At 45.1% G+C, this 15,345-nt stretch overlaps 1 protein-coding gene across 1 annotated transcript in view; it reads right to left on the bottom strand.

The window, feature by feature from the left end:
• The window catches only part of LOC140206841 (uncharacterized), a 29,620-nt gene extending 29,482 nt beyond the window's left edge, over positions 1–138 (bottom strand). The window contains exon 1 of the mRNA XM_072275085.1: positions 116–138. The gene's annotated coding sequence lies outside the window, so the exon portion shown is untranslated. The remainder of the gene's footprint in view (positions 1–115) is intronic.
• Positions 139–15,345: the final 15,207 nt, after the last annotated feature.

Raw genomic sequence — 15,345 nt, 5'->3', positions numbered from 1 at the left:
AGTCACTTGAATAAACATGGGAATTGAACACCATTCATTGTCTCTGATGTCAATATTCAGCCGACTGAAGACAAGCACTTCTAAATTCCTAGGCATTACCTCAGCGGTTACTCACCTCGGGAAAGGAAATCTGCGTGACCCACTGAGGTCTATCGATGAATCCTACAGCGGTTTATTTTTAGATCCAGATTTCAGAATCCACAGAGGCTGGTTTCGATTCCATTCCGAGAATGCTGAATACCAGGACTGGACATGTGGCAGTGGAAACAACCCTGCTGACTCTCACAGCTATCTGGACTATTCCTCTTCTCACCCTGTCTCTTCTCGCAATTCCTCCGTCTCCGCCGCATCTCCTCTCAGGATGAGGTTTTTCATTCCAGGACGAAGGAGATGTCCTCCTTTTTTAAAGAAAGAGGGTTCCCTTCCTCCACCATCAACTCTGCTCTCAAACGCATCTCCCCCATTTCACACACATCTGCTCTCACTCCATCTTCCCTCCACCCAACTAGGAATAGGGTTCCCCTGGTCCTTACCTGCCACCCCACCAGCCTCCACGTCCAACATATAATTCTCCGTAACTTCCGCCACCTCCGACGGGATCCCAACACTAAGCACATCTTTCCTTCCCCCCCCGCCCCCGCCTCCACTCTCTGCTTTCTGCAGGGACCGCTCCCTACACGACTCCCTTATCCATTCGTCCCCCCACCCCCACCCTGGCCCCCATCCGCCCCCACGATATCCCTCCTGACACTTATCCTTGTAAGCAGAACAAGTGCTACACATGCCCTTACACTTCCTCCCTCACTACAATTCAGGGCCCCAGACAGTCCTTCCAGGTGAGGCAACACTTCACCTGTGAGTCGGCTGGGGTGATATACTGCGTCCGGTGCTCCCGATGCGGCCTTCTATATGTTGGCGAGACCCGACGCAGACTGGGAGATCGTTTCGCTGAACACCTACGCTCTGTCCACCAGAGAAAGCTGGAGTTCCCAGTGGCCAAACATTTTAATTCCACGTCCCATTCCCATTCTGATATGTCTAACCCCAGCCTCCTCTACTGTAAAGATGAAGCCATACTCAGGTTGGAGGAACAACACCTTATATTTCGTCTGGGTAGCCTCCAACCTGATGGCATGAACATTGACTTCTCAAACTTCTGCTAATCCCCTACTTCTCCCTCGTACCCCGTCCGTTATTTATCTATTTATATACACACATACTTTTTCTCTCTCTCTCCTTTTTCCCCCTCTGTCCCTCTCACTATACCTCTTGCCCATCCTCTGGGCTTCCCCCTCCCCCATTTCTTTCTCCCTAGGCCTCCTGTCCCATGATCCTCTCATATCCGCTTTGCCAATCACCTGTCCAGCTCTTGGCTCCATCCCTCCCCCTCCTGTCTTCTCCTATCATTTTGGATCTCCCCCTCCCTCCCCCTCCAACTTTCAAATCTCTTACTCACTCTTCCTTCAGTTAGTCCTGACGAAGGGTCTCGGTCTGAAACGTCGACTGTACCTCTTCCTAGAGATGCTGCCTGGCCAGCTGCATTCACCAGCAACTTTGATGTGTGTTCTATTGAAAAGAATGTCGGAGTTCTATTGACAAAGACCCGAAGCAGCCACATTTACAGATTTCAATTTTGTCTTCGCTAATTATCCATTTGTAAACAGAGTTCAACGACACGTCCGACTCCCAACTTCTGTCCCTGCGGTTTTTCACGTTCAACATCATCCTGGCCACACACACACACACACACACACACACACACACACGGGATGGCAGTGATCAGATGATCACGATGCTGATGTACAAAACATGAGATAACCTACAGATGCTGGAAATTCAAGGCAACACACACAAAGTGCTGGCAAAGCTCTGCGGAGAATTTTGACATGTTACTGATGTAATAGGCGTTTAAGAGCATCTCAAACCTGCAAGAGATCAAACGAAAATTACAAAGAAATGCTTCGATCGGCAAAGGAATGCGAAGACCGCTTAAATATTAAAAACAGGACTCTAAATTCTGATTTGATGGAGACGGACGTGAAAGCACAGGGGAACATCTGGAGAAATTTCAGAAGCGCTCGCTCGCTGCTGTCGTTACGGCGCGGTCGGGAATCTTCCGGAGGGAAGACCTCAAAATCCCCGGCTTTGCCTGCTGTTGGCGACCGAGATTGAGGTCGAATCGTTCGTACAGAGATTGCGCTCAATACTTGGTGTCGGAGAGCTGATTCGGAGGCTCGAAGCTTTCGGATGACTCAGAGACGGATTGTGATCGGGCATGGCAGGGAGAGTTTTTCTTCCTTCTCCCGTCTGCGTGAGATGAGGGACATTTGAGAGACTTTGAACTTTTACTGTGCACATGGGCTTCTTCATCAACTTACAGTATTGTTGCACTATTGTAACTATATGTTATAATTATGTAGTTTTGTCAGTTTTTTTCAGTCTTGGCTTGTCCTGTGTATTGTGATATCACACCGGAGGAAATATTGTATCATTTCTTAATGCATGCATTACTAAATGACAGTAGAAGAGGACTGCATGTCTTCATAATCTAATAAATTGGGAGGTGAATTGATGCAGGATAGCTGAACGTGAATGAAAGAAAGACAAGCATCAGATGCAATGTTATATATGTGTGAAAGAGAGAGAAAGAGAGAGTCAGACCGACAGACTGACAATGGCACAGGCTGCAACGGCCACTTCACAGAACCACATGACATTTACCTCTCCCTCACTGACCGAGTTTCTTTCTCGTACCCACAGGAAAAAACAAACTGCAATCAACTACGATATTCCCTCCTGTCGAGGCACCAGATCAGCCGCTCCTGTCTGACACACAAGGTATGTCACAGAGCACAGAGACACCGACAGCTCATCAGTTCCACAGTTTCAGACAGCAGAGATATTCAGATCCAGTCCCACACTGAACCCAAGACCCCGACACAGGTCACCAATACAACGGTTACACTGAACCACAGATGGGTAATATTCCCATTGTATTCTGTACCAGTATCTTACAGGTAGAGACACAGACCAAGTCCCCAAATACTCACTGGGGCTGGCAGAGTCAGTGTGGATTCAGGATTGGACAAACAGACGTTTAATTGAGAGCTGATGAATGTGCTATTGGAAGAACCTAAGAAAGGATCGGATAAGCACATGGGGTTCGGGACACTATGCCTGTGTGAGAATTAGTCAGCAGGTGAAGGTCAGATAGAGGAAGTAAATGGAACACGTTCAACATTTAGGTGACTCAGGGTTTGTGGCTGAGACCCCAGCTGTTCATAGTCTACATTGGCGATTTGGATGTGAGGACCAACTTTATTATATCCCTATTGGCTGTTGTACAGAGCTGAAAGGCAAGGTTTGAGAAGGACGCAGCGAGAGTTTGGGGATGCAGACAGAAGTGACGGAGTGAAGATGTGGCAGACAGACAGAATATGGGGGAATGCGAGGCCATTCATTCCCAGAGGAACAAACTAGAAAATCCACATTTACATGGGGACAGAGTGACCGGTTCATAGGGACCTGACAGTCCTTGTCAACAAATCACTAATAGTTAACATTCAGGTATCGCAAATAATTAGGGAGACAAATGATATTCTGTGCCGTGATACAGGAGGATTGGAGAAGAGGTATAGAGATGTCTGACTGGGAGGGGTCCTACAGGGTGTGGTGAGAATGTACGTTGAATATTAGTTCCAGGTTTTGCCGCATTTCCTTGGGAAAGTTATCCCTATTGAAGAGAGGGTGCGGAGACTATTCCTCACACTGACAGGTCTCGTTCCTGGGAGGGCAAACTTGATGCGTGCGGGGAGAGTGAGTCTGTATTCTCCGGAATTGTGAGCAGAATTGCTGGCTTATTTCAGGTCATTCAGACCAATTGCAGGGAGAATGCTTCCCCTGAATGATAATTTTAATACCATGTGTCACAGCCCCAGAATGAAGGAACGGATATTCAGGAAGGAGTGGAAAGCAAATGTCCTTAATCAGTGATTCTTTCTCCAGTTAAAACATACAACAGTGCAGGAAAGGAGAAGGCTATTTGGTCTGTGATGTTGTGCTGATGTAATTAAGCCTCATTAAACTAATCCCTCTGCCTGAATGCACGTTGAATATTATTTCCAGGTCTAGTCACAGTTCCTCACACTGACTTGACTGCTTCAAGAGATAGCAAGCTGTCTGTGTGAGGGGAGAGTGAATGAGCTAGGCCTGTATTTTCTGGAATTGTGAGGAGAATTGATGCATTCTTCCAGATAATTCGGACCGATGGCTGGGAGGATGCTTCCCCTGAATGAGAATTCTATTACCATCGGTCACAGACTCAGAATGAAGGAAATGATATTCACGATGAAGTGGAATAGAAATTTCCCTCATCAGTGATTATTTCTCCAGGTAGACATTGTAGGACAGGAAGAGACAATTCAGTCTGTGATGTTGGGTTGATATGATTTAGCCGATGATGCCTAATTATACTAATCACCCTGCCTGCGTGTTGTCTATATCTGTCTTTTCTCTGTGTGTTTGTTTGTCTATCACAGAATCTGAAACACACCACTGCCTTCACTACCAAGCTAGAAATACATTCCAGAAACCGCAACTCTCGGCTTTGTTTTATATTAAACATTTCTCCGCAGACCTCCTTTGAACATTTTCCTCTCTCACCTTAACTGCGTGTCCTCTGTTATACGGTATTTTGATATTGTAAGAAAGATCACAGTTGCCTACCGCATTTATGACTCTTATAGGCCTCTCTATCTCCCCTTGGTAGCTGCCATTCTGGAAAGAATAACACAAGTTCTTGCAAATTCTCCTTATAGATCTCCTCCCTATAAACCTCTTCTTTCCCCTCTCCAAAGCCTTGGCCTCCTTCTTGTAATGGGGCGACTGCAAACTCCAGATGCAACCTAACCAGAGATTGATAAAGCTGTAACATCACTTCCTTTTATGACAATAATGATCCTCTCAGTTCTCCCCTTGGCTCCCACCACTCCGGAAAGAACAATCCAACTTTGTGCAACGCCACCTTCTAGATCCCCTCCTAAAGGTCCTCCTTACAACCTCTTCTATGCCTTTTCCAAATCCTCGGCATTCATCTGATATGGAGCGACCGAAACTAAATGCAATACCCCACGTGCAATCTGACCAGAGTTCTATAGAAAACCAGAGTTTTCCAGTCAAGAGGAACCTACGGGTGGGCTGAGTCTGCGATGTCCCGACAAGCAATAGGTGGGAGAACTGCTGGAGGATGCTTGTTCTGCACCGGGACAGGTGGATACAGTGATCAGCTGAAGTGAACGGCCACAGCACTTCCTCCCTCGAACACAAGGAGCTGGACTCCCGTCGTGGACTGAGAGGTTCCCTCCCTAATTCATACACAGAGCCAGACGTAAGATCACCCACCTCTCCACCACAGGCCGTGGAGAAATCTGTGGGACCACATTGCGATTTCCTCCCCCTATCCAGACAGGTAAATGTGGCAGCCCACACCCCTGTAGCCACGTCCACCTTGACCTTGGCGGAAAGCATCCTGATATCATGGCTTGGTACAGCAAAATACTCCTCCTGTGACTGTGAGAAACTGCAGAGGGTTACGACCACATCTCAGCATGTCACGGAAACCAACCTCCCCTCCGTGGACTCTGTCTTCACTTCCCACTGCCTTGTAGAGCAGCCAGTATAATCACTCACCCCAGACATCCTGTCTCCCCTCTAACCGGACAGAAGATACCAAAGCCTGAAAGCTCACACTGCCAGGCTCACGGACAGTCTGTTATAAGGACAATGATTACGTTTTATAATATTCTTATGCGATAAGAATATCCCTACTATAACTAGATGGACTCGACCTCAATGTACTGGATTAGCATCTTGCACCTTATTGTCCATCTGGCCAGTGATGTAGTGGCATCCGCACTGGACTTCGGGGGAGGAATGATCCTGGATTAGAATCCAACCATCTTCTTCCAAAACAGACACAAATGCTGGAGAAACGCTCTCTCGGTCGACATCTCTCTCATAGGACACGAATATATATATATTTTTTACTTCTTTTATGTCTGTTTTTTTTATCTTTAATGTGTTTCTGGGACAGCTAAAGGCTGCGATTTACAGCCTGGAGATGGTTTGAGTGATCCAGCGCTTTGCTGGCTCCGAGAAGATTCTGTGACAGGAGCGCGCACTCGGACGACCTCGATGAGGAGAAACTTTGAGTCGTGGCGGGAACCGCTGTTCGACTCCGTATTGCCGTTTAACAAGTTGCCGTCCGGTGCGCCACAATATCGTTATTGTTTAACTGCACTGCACTTTATCTCTTTATCTGAGGCAGTTATACTCGATTCTGCGTTCTGTTATTGATTTACCTTGTTCTACCGCAGTGCACAGTGCAGTGTTCTGATTGTTGTGTACGGTACTCAAGACAAGACTGTCACTGTCCCTCGGTACAAGTGTCAACAATAAACCAATCTTGCAAGGTACATCAAGGCGCATTGATCTTCTTGTCTGCCATTGCTGGTTTATTCCAGATTATTTAGAAGCTCGGGATTAATAGACTGTTATCCGCTACCCTCCCAGGTGCTTAAGCACATGTATCCCACTGCCTCACTGCCAGGACTGTGAGTGGTGACAGGAGTGGCTGACGAAACAAAGATCCTTCCTACAACACCTGAGCCTGAACCCCTAAACTTGAACCCCACAAGGGTAGTACACACGATTCTTCCTGATGTGCTCCTTCCCTTCTCTAGTCTGCAGGTCACCCTTGGACAATGAGTAGCAGATGCTTAACCTACCCCACCCCTTCCACCATGGGAGCATATCCCCAAAAAAGGGAGACAGCATGGTCTCCGTCGTCCATCCATCCTGATTGGTTCATCCTCATTCAATCAGTTTTCTGGTGCCCCACCTTATTTCCAATCAAATTCCAAACTTACTACCCCATTAAACATTTAATGACCATGCAGGAAGAGTTCAGTTTGATTTTAGAATAGGTTAAAAGTGAACAAAGGTATGCAAGTCAACAAAATGGTGAAGGCCTGTTTTTATTGACACGCCTGTCATTATTGGTTGGAGAAGGTCAACAGCAGCTCCATGAAACATTCCGGTTTCCACTTGGAATACAGTTGTGCAATTCCGATCTTCCTAAGGTGACTTTCAAAATGTACAGGTAAGATTTACCAGGATGTTGCCTGCCCCAAGGTTTATAAACAGAGTTTAGAGTTTCAACAATCATGGGCTTTTGTTGGAATGCTCGGGGCTGAGAGGAATCTTGATAGAACTTGATAAAATTATGGAGAAATTATCATGTAGACCGGGGTTGCCAACTTTTTTTTTCTTAACAGCCAAAACCATTAACCAAGGAATTCGTGATCATGCAGGGGATGGGAGGGAGAGTTCAAGAAGAGTTGGGCAAGTTTTTCTGTCGATTTTCCCCAGTAATCAATATCATCCTGTAACCCAAGACTATCCTACCGATGGACATGGCCACCATATATTATGTTATCTGCAATCTGTTTAGATTGGTTCCCATTGCCATAAAGTTATCTGGAAACATTTGTGCATTATTCTGTGTCTTTACTACATTGACTTTCACAACGTAGATAAATGAGCATAATGTCACACTGAAGTAAAATGGGAACATATGCCTTGTATCAACAGATGCAGAAACAATTACTGAAACAGATAAGAATGTCATGAATGCATCTGTCCTTGCATTCCATCATTGACAACTTACTGGCCTTTGCAGAATGGAAACACCTATGTACTTGAACAAAAAATCCTACAAAAAGTAAAGGATACAGCCTAATCAGTCAGCGATAAAGGCCTCCCAGCTATTCTGCACATCTACATGAAGTGCTATGGCAGGAAAGCTGTCGCTGTCAACAGGAACACCTAACATCAAGGACAGGTTCAGAAACAGTTACCACTCTTCAACCATCAGGCTCTTGCACCAAAGGGGATAACTTTACTCAACTTCACCTCCTCCATCAGTGAAATGTTTCCTGAGCCAATTGATACATTTTCAAGAGCTCTTCATCTCATGTTTTCAATATTCAGCACATTTTTATTTATTATGATCATCTCTTCATTTTGTATTTACACAGTTTGTTGTCTTCTGCATTCTGGTGAACACCTTAGTTGGGTGGTCTTTCATTGATTTGGTTATGATTGTTATTCTATTGATATGCAAGAAAGTAAATCTCAGGATTGTTTATGGTAACATATATGTGGTTTAATAATAGAATTTACTTTAAAATTGGAAAAAAAAATAACTTGTTTATCAAAAAGATGTAGGAAATGCAGAAGAAAGACTGTACGGATAATTATGCATTTTTTACTTAGATTACCCCACTGTCCCAGATTCCCCACCACCATCCCCACCCCATCAATACATTGAATGGAATAATACATTCATGACAATAATCCAGTATCTTCTGTATCAACTCTTTTCCATCTTCCTGCTTTCTCTGTTCTGTTTATCTTCTGCACTTAGACAGGACGTACTTACAGGGTGTCTGCTCTATCAGCATCTCACGTATCTGTGGATCAGGGCAATTGATGATGAGAAATGGGTGAAGAAACATGGTTAATTTGCACTCATAGGCTCATGACCCCCAGCCAGACAGCAGAGAGCTTTCCTCCACTCACCATCATCCAGAGAAATCCATCACTTAACACCAAGAGAATCCCCTTCCTTCACACCAAGACCCACATCTCCAAAACACTGCGAGACTTAATTGCTTCCAAATCAGATTATTCATGTTCCTCATTAATCACCAACCAACTTTTCCCTCACCAGAGCAAATCACCTTCCAAAACACTAGAGAACACCCCTCCCTCACGGTTCATGGAAATCTCCCTGTGTGTACACCAGGGGAATCAACTTCCACATCACACCAAGGAATCCTGTTTTCCAAACCTGTGAAGATCCCTCACTCTGCATACAAGACTATCTTTTCCTCTGTAATCAGACACAAATCTTTGTTGGAACAAACCAACTCACACAAATAGTACCTAAAATAATTCACTAAATTAATCACAATCTGTCAGTGCAGGGATTACACTCGTGTGACGTAATGGCTTGTTCAAAATCTTTATTTTTAAATCTGTTGAAATCTGTCACTTTGGAGTGGCTAAGTGGTATTTCAAATCACAGACTTAATATTTTGTTCATGGAGATCGTCTGTGGTGTCTGGGGTCAAATCACTGGATGGAAAAAAATGTCTGAAATGTGGGTTAGGTACGGCACTGTGCAGAAAATATTGTACACGGTCATTGCCGTCACTGGAGTTCCTGGTGAGTGAGCAGAGCAAGTCATGTTTGGGGTGTCCGTGTGTTAGATGGAGCAAACCTGTTTATAATAATTTTAAAAACTAGATGTAATTTAATTCCTTCTTACGGAATATGTATTCCAACTTCCCTTGACTCGGGAGAAAACAGATCTCCATCTCAAACCAATTATTCAGAAAAAAATAAACAAGGGAGTATTTCCTACTCCCTCAATATAGCATATTCCATAAACCCCCTCCCCAGAAAAAAAAACAAGGGAGTATTTCCTACTCCCTTAATATAGGATATTCCATAAGCCCCTCCAGACAGGTAAATTAATTTTTCTACATCAGACTGCCTTTCTCATTGCAATGTATTCTCGTCTCTCAAATAGAGCCACACTTGTCTTCCCCATACCTTCCTGCTTCCTTTATACTTCCAACAAAGGTTCTTTGAGATGAAGCATTAAGTCTGGTTGTCCTTCCCAGTGTTGCCTGTTCTGAAGGGTGTTTCCAGTTTTTTTTGTGTGCATTCTCACCCATCTTTCTACACCACAGGAAATCCAAAATTCAAAAGAGTTGGATTCCCATCAATAGCCCACCCATAACTGCATATTGCATTTGCAAATCCAGTAGAACTGTAATTTCCTTTACACAAATTGGGAGATAATTGTCCCTCCAAAATTGAAGGAAACACTTCAACAGGTACACGGATAACCTCCTACCCTGCAAATCAGAGGAACCTAATCTGCTCAAAGTGAAGGGAAAACCATGCCATCACAGATACACTAACAACGGGAAGCGGCCGTTCACCTGCTCCATGTGTGCGAAGAGGCTCATTCAGTTAACCCACCTTGTGATGCTCCGGTGAATTCACAATAAATAGAGGCCACATTTCTGTCGGGAGTGAACAAAGAGTTTTACTCAATCATCCCAGCTGCTGCAACAGCAGCAACTTCACATCAGGGAGGAAGTTCAAATCAGCTCTCTGTTAAATGTTTAACCATCACGGTGACTGAAGGCAGCTGCAGGTTCATGAGGGACTGTTACTGTCAGAATCTGCAGTTCTTGTAGCTGCTCATCGCACCCAGGACTGAACCCTGGTCACTGAGCATTGGAGGAGTCTGTTCTGCTGATGTTAGCCTTAAACTAGACTGATGTTTAATATTGTGGATCTGTGAAAGATAAATCAGTTCTGTATCAAATCCCGTGTTTCAGGTACTTACTCTCTCTACCACACTCACAATGTACACTAGAGAGGCCACTCGGCCCATCTGGTCCCTGCCCATGTTTCATGTTCCATATCAGTATATCAATATCTATCCCTGTCGTTCCCCTCTCACTCTCCCTGTGATGACAGGTTACAACTAGTCACCACCCCGTGGGATAGGAAATTTCCCTTGAATATTATGGAATCATGGAAATTTACAGCACATTACAGACCCTTTGGGTCCGTTATGCCGACCATGTAACTTACTCTAGAAACTGCCTGGAATTACCCTACCACATAGGCCTCTATTTTCCTAATCTCCATGTACCTATCTAAGAGTCTCTTAGAAGACCCTATTGTATCCGCCTCGACCACCGTCACTGGCAGTGCATTCCACACACACACTACTCTTTGTTTAAAAAACTTAGCTCTGAAATCTCATCTGCACCTACTTCCAAGCAGCTTAAAACCATGTCCCTCATGTTAGCCATTTCAGCACTGGGAAAAGCCTCTGGCTATCTACCCGACCAATGCTTCTCATCATCTTATACACCTGCATGAATTTCCTGCATGATTTTCTCCAGACTGAATAAGACAATGAGCTCACTGTGGTTTTGCCGTTCCCCAGGGCTCTGGACTAAGGTGGTTAAACTCCTTCTTTCCAACTTTTTGGGCCATTTTCACTAATTTCAAATGACTGTGCCATCGACAGCTGGGTTGTTGCAATGCACTGCTGAAGTCTGACAGCAGACTAGAGAGTGAATCTTCGATGGACCAGAGTCAGACCCCAAGGGTTGCCAGCCTGAGTCAGGGGTTTGGGATTCCAGAAAGAGATGGGACCGAGAGTTTACAAGGAGGGGGATGAAGAGGAATCAGATCAGCTGGATGTGGCTACAAATGAAAGATCAAAAACATTTGGAAGCTGGTTGATCAAAAAAAAAGTGGTTAATTTCTGCAAAATACTGGTGGAAATCAACAGATCAGGCAGCCAATGTGGAGAGGAACAAATAAACAACGGTTAGGCCGAACCCCTTCAGCATGCATTGGCTGTGTACACCTCTGCTTAGTTGCTGCCTGAACTGCAGAGTTCCTCCAGCATTTTGTGTGAATGTGTCCACATCTCCTGCAACAGCAGAATCTTGTGTTTTATATCTGCATTTGTAAGAACGCTCCACTTTGGCATTAAACATGCGGAACGTTTGCTGATGTTAAGTGTAATGTTTTATGGGAGCTGCATTCTGTGTTAAACGAGCTGCTGAGTTTTCTGCACACAAAAACTGAGGTATGTACTTGAACCGGTGCTTGCAGAAACTTTCAATGGCACCGTGATTAGCTTGAAAGCTCTGCGTAACAATTATCGCTGTCGCTGAAGCACCGATCGAATGCGCAGGCGTCAGGGTTGCGGCTGGTCCCGAATATCACGCATGCGCAGTACACAAAAGGCCTCGGATATCGCTGCCGGTAACTGTTTCTCCGTGCGCCCGTTTTCACTACCGACTGAGGGGCAATTGCTGTGACTCCCGGAAACTGTGCCCCGCAATCCCGGGACAGTCCTGTTCTCTTCTCTCTCTCTCATCCCCACGATCCCTGCACGGACCCCGGGGAGCTTCCGGCTGATGAGGGAATGGGAACCGATGGATCTCTCAGACAGAGCTGAGCTCCAGCTATCTAAATGCAAGGATTAGGAATTTGGAGAAAGGGAACAAAATCTTTTCCATCAGCTGTTGAGAAAATCACCTTTGTTCTGCCTCCAGTCACTAACGAGAGGAAATCTGCAGAGAGGGCACAGTTTTAAGGTGCTTGGAAGCAGGTACGAAGGAGATGTCAGGGGTGTTGTGTTCTTTGTACGTACCGTGGGTTACTTATAACAAACATATTCTGGCAGAATTGAACTTTTATTTGACAGCAACAAAACCACGTTTTACACTGCCATGCTTCTCGATCATTCTCTCATTTCTGCTCATGTTAGGAACTGTGTCCAGTCACGTCCTGACACGTGATATCACCTCAAGAGGTAAGTTATTTACGCAGAGTGGTGAGTGCGTGGAGTGGGCTGCCGGCCACTGTGATGAAGCTGGATGCAATAGGGTCTTTTAAGAGGCTCCTGGATAGGTACATGGCACATAGAAAAATAGAGGGCTATGGGGAACTCTTGGTAATTTCTAAAGTAAGTAATCGGCACAACATTGTGGGCTGAAGGGCCTGTATTGTATTGTGTTGTATAAATGGGGAAGTCACTTACCCATGACCTCTGGTTGTCGTCCCACCCAACATCAGTGGAAAAAACTGCTTGCATTTACCCTATCTATACCCTCCTACTTCTGTATACTTCCAACAAATCCTCAAAGCAATGTATAACTTCCTTGTTTATGCTTAGAGCCTTTTTCAGGTGTATAAGATGATGAGGGACATTGATCATGTGGACAGCCAGAGGCTTTTTCCAGGGCTGAAATGGCTCACATGAGGGGCATAGTTTTGAGCTGCTTGGAAATAGATACCGAAGGGATGGCAGGGGTAAGGTTTTTACACAGAGAGTGATGGGTGTGTGGAATGCACTGCCAGCAGTGGTGGTCGAGGCAGATACAATAGGGTCGTTTAACAGCCCGTTCGATAGGTACATGGAGCTTAGAAAAATAGAGGTCTGTGTGCTAGGGAAATTCTAGGCAGTTTCTAGGTAAGTTTCATGGTTGGCAAAACATTGGGCTGAATGGCCTGGAATATGCTGTAGATTTCTATGTTCTATGTTGAACAGCGAAACAACTGGCTATCCTACAATCCTCTGATAACTCTCCCGGCACAAAGGATGATTTAATTATCTCTGCTAGGGCCCTGACGATTTCTGCACTTGCCTCCTGTAGGGTCCGAGGGAGCACCTTGTCATGCCCTGGAGATTTATCCACCCTAATCTGCCTCAGGATAGCAAACATCTCCTCTTCATTAATCTGTACAGGGTCCATGATTTTAATGCCGCTTTTCCACACCCTCACTGACACTGTGTCCATCTCCTGAGTAAATAAGATGAAAAAAATATTTAAGATCTCCCCCATCTGCTTTGGTTCCATACGTGGATTGCCATTCCAGTCTTCCAGAGGACCAACTTTGTGCCTTGCAATCCTTTTGCTCTCAATCTATCTCTAGAATCCGTGAGGCTTATCCTTCATCTTTTCTGTGAGGGCAATCTCATGCTTTCTTTTAGCCATCCTGATTTATTTCTTCCTTGTTCTCTTGCATTTCTTATACTCCATAAGAATCTACCTGCCTATCCCTGTTATGCAACTCCATTTTGTGCTTCACCAGGTTCTCAATATCTCTTGAAAACCAAGAGGTACAGTTTCCAACTTTACCTTTTATTCTGACAAGCACATACCCACCTTGTACTTTCAAAATTTTGCTTTGAAGGCCTCCCATTTACCAAGCACACCTTTGCCATAAAGCAGCCTGTCACAATCCACAGTTGCCAGATCCTAGTGTCATAATTCCAGTGTTGTTCCACGCCGTGAACACATCCGCCTTTCCTACGCTGCTCCCTGTATTGAAATATACAGGGCTCAGCATATTCACTGCGCCATACTCAACGTTTTCATTCCTGACTTTGTCTGAGGACTGAACAACATCTGTCTCCACAACCCCTCTACTATCTGTTCTGTTATTCAGGCTCCCATTCCCCCTGCAACTTTAATTTAAATAACCCCCTTCCCCCAGCTCCCACCATGCCACTCCATCACCCCTTTGTGCTTCTTCTCCCAGGTCAATAAAAAGGAGGTGCATACCAGGTACAGGCAGATAGGAACAAATAGAAATACAGGAAATTCAAGTTAAAATAAAAGAAGGCATGAGGTTGCCCCAGCAGACAAGATTTAGGAGACTCCTCAGGGATTCTGCAGACATGTTAAGAGCAAAATGATTGCAAGGGGAAAGTTAATCCGCTGGAAGATCAGAATGATAATCCATATGAGGAGACCAAGTAGATGGGGGAGATAGTTTTTTTGCATCCGTATTTGCACAGGAGTTGGACACAGTCTACAGAAGTGAGGCAAAGCAGCATCAACTTCATGGACCCTGTACAGATTACAGAGGTGGAGGTGTTTGCTGTCTTAAGGCACATTACCGTGGATAAATCCCCAGGGCCTGACAGGTTGTTCCCTAGGACTCTGCGGAAGACAAGTGCAGAAATTGTCGGGGCCCAAGCACAGATATATAAATCAACCTTAGTGACAGGTGAGGTACTGGAGGATTGGAGGACAGCCAATGTTGTTCTGCTGTTCAAGAAAGGCTCTAAAAATAAACTAAGAAATTGTACTTTGGTGAGCTTGACATCAGTAGGGGAAGGTTATTGAAATGTATGTGCAGGAACCAGATATATAAGTATTTGGATAGATGTGGACTGATTAAGGATAGACAGCATGGCGTTGTGCACGGTAGGTCATGTCTAACCAATCTTATAGAGTCTCTCGAGGAAGTTATCAGGAAAGCGGACGAAGGCAAGGCAGTGGATGTTGTCCACATGGACCTTAGCAAGGCACTTGACAGAGTCTCATATGGGAGGTTGGTCAAGAAGGTTCAGTCACTCAGCATTCAAGATGAGATAGTAAATTGAATGAGACACTGTCTTTGGGAGAAGCCAGACTGTGGTAGCAGATGGTTGCCTCTCTGACTGGAGGCCCGTGACTAGTGGTGTGCCTCAGGGATCAGTGCTGGATCTGTTGTTGTTTGTCATCTATGTCAGTAATCTGGATGATAACATGGTTAGCTGGATCAGCAAAGTTGTGGCTGACACCGAGATTGGTGGTGCAGTGGACAGTGAGGAAGACTATCATGGCTTGCAGTGCGATCTGGACCAGCAGTGGACAGTGAAGAAGACTATCATGGCTTGCA

The sequence above is a fragment of the Mobula birostris genome, chromosome 13 (genome assembly GCF_030028105.1).
Source record: "Mobula birostris isolate sMobBir1 chromosome 13, sMobBir1.hap1, whole genome shotgun sequence".
In the NCBI taxonomy this organism is placed as follows: Eukaryota; Metazoa; Chordata; class Chondrichthyes; order Myliobatiformes; family Myliobatidae; genus Mobula; species Mobula birostris.
The sequence above is the reverse complement of the archived record's forward strand: the minus strand, read 5'-3'. Positions and strand labels throughout refer to the sequence as shown.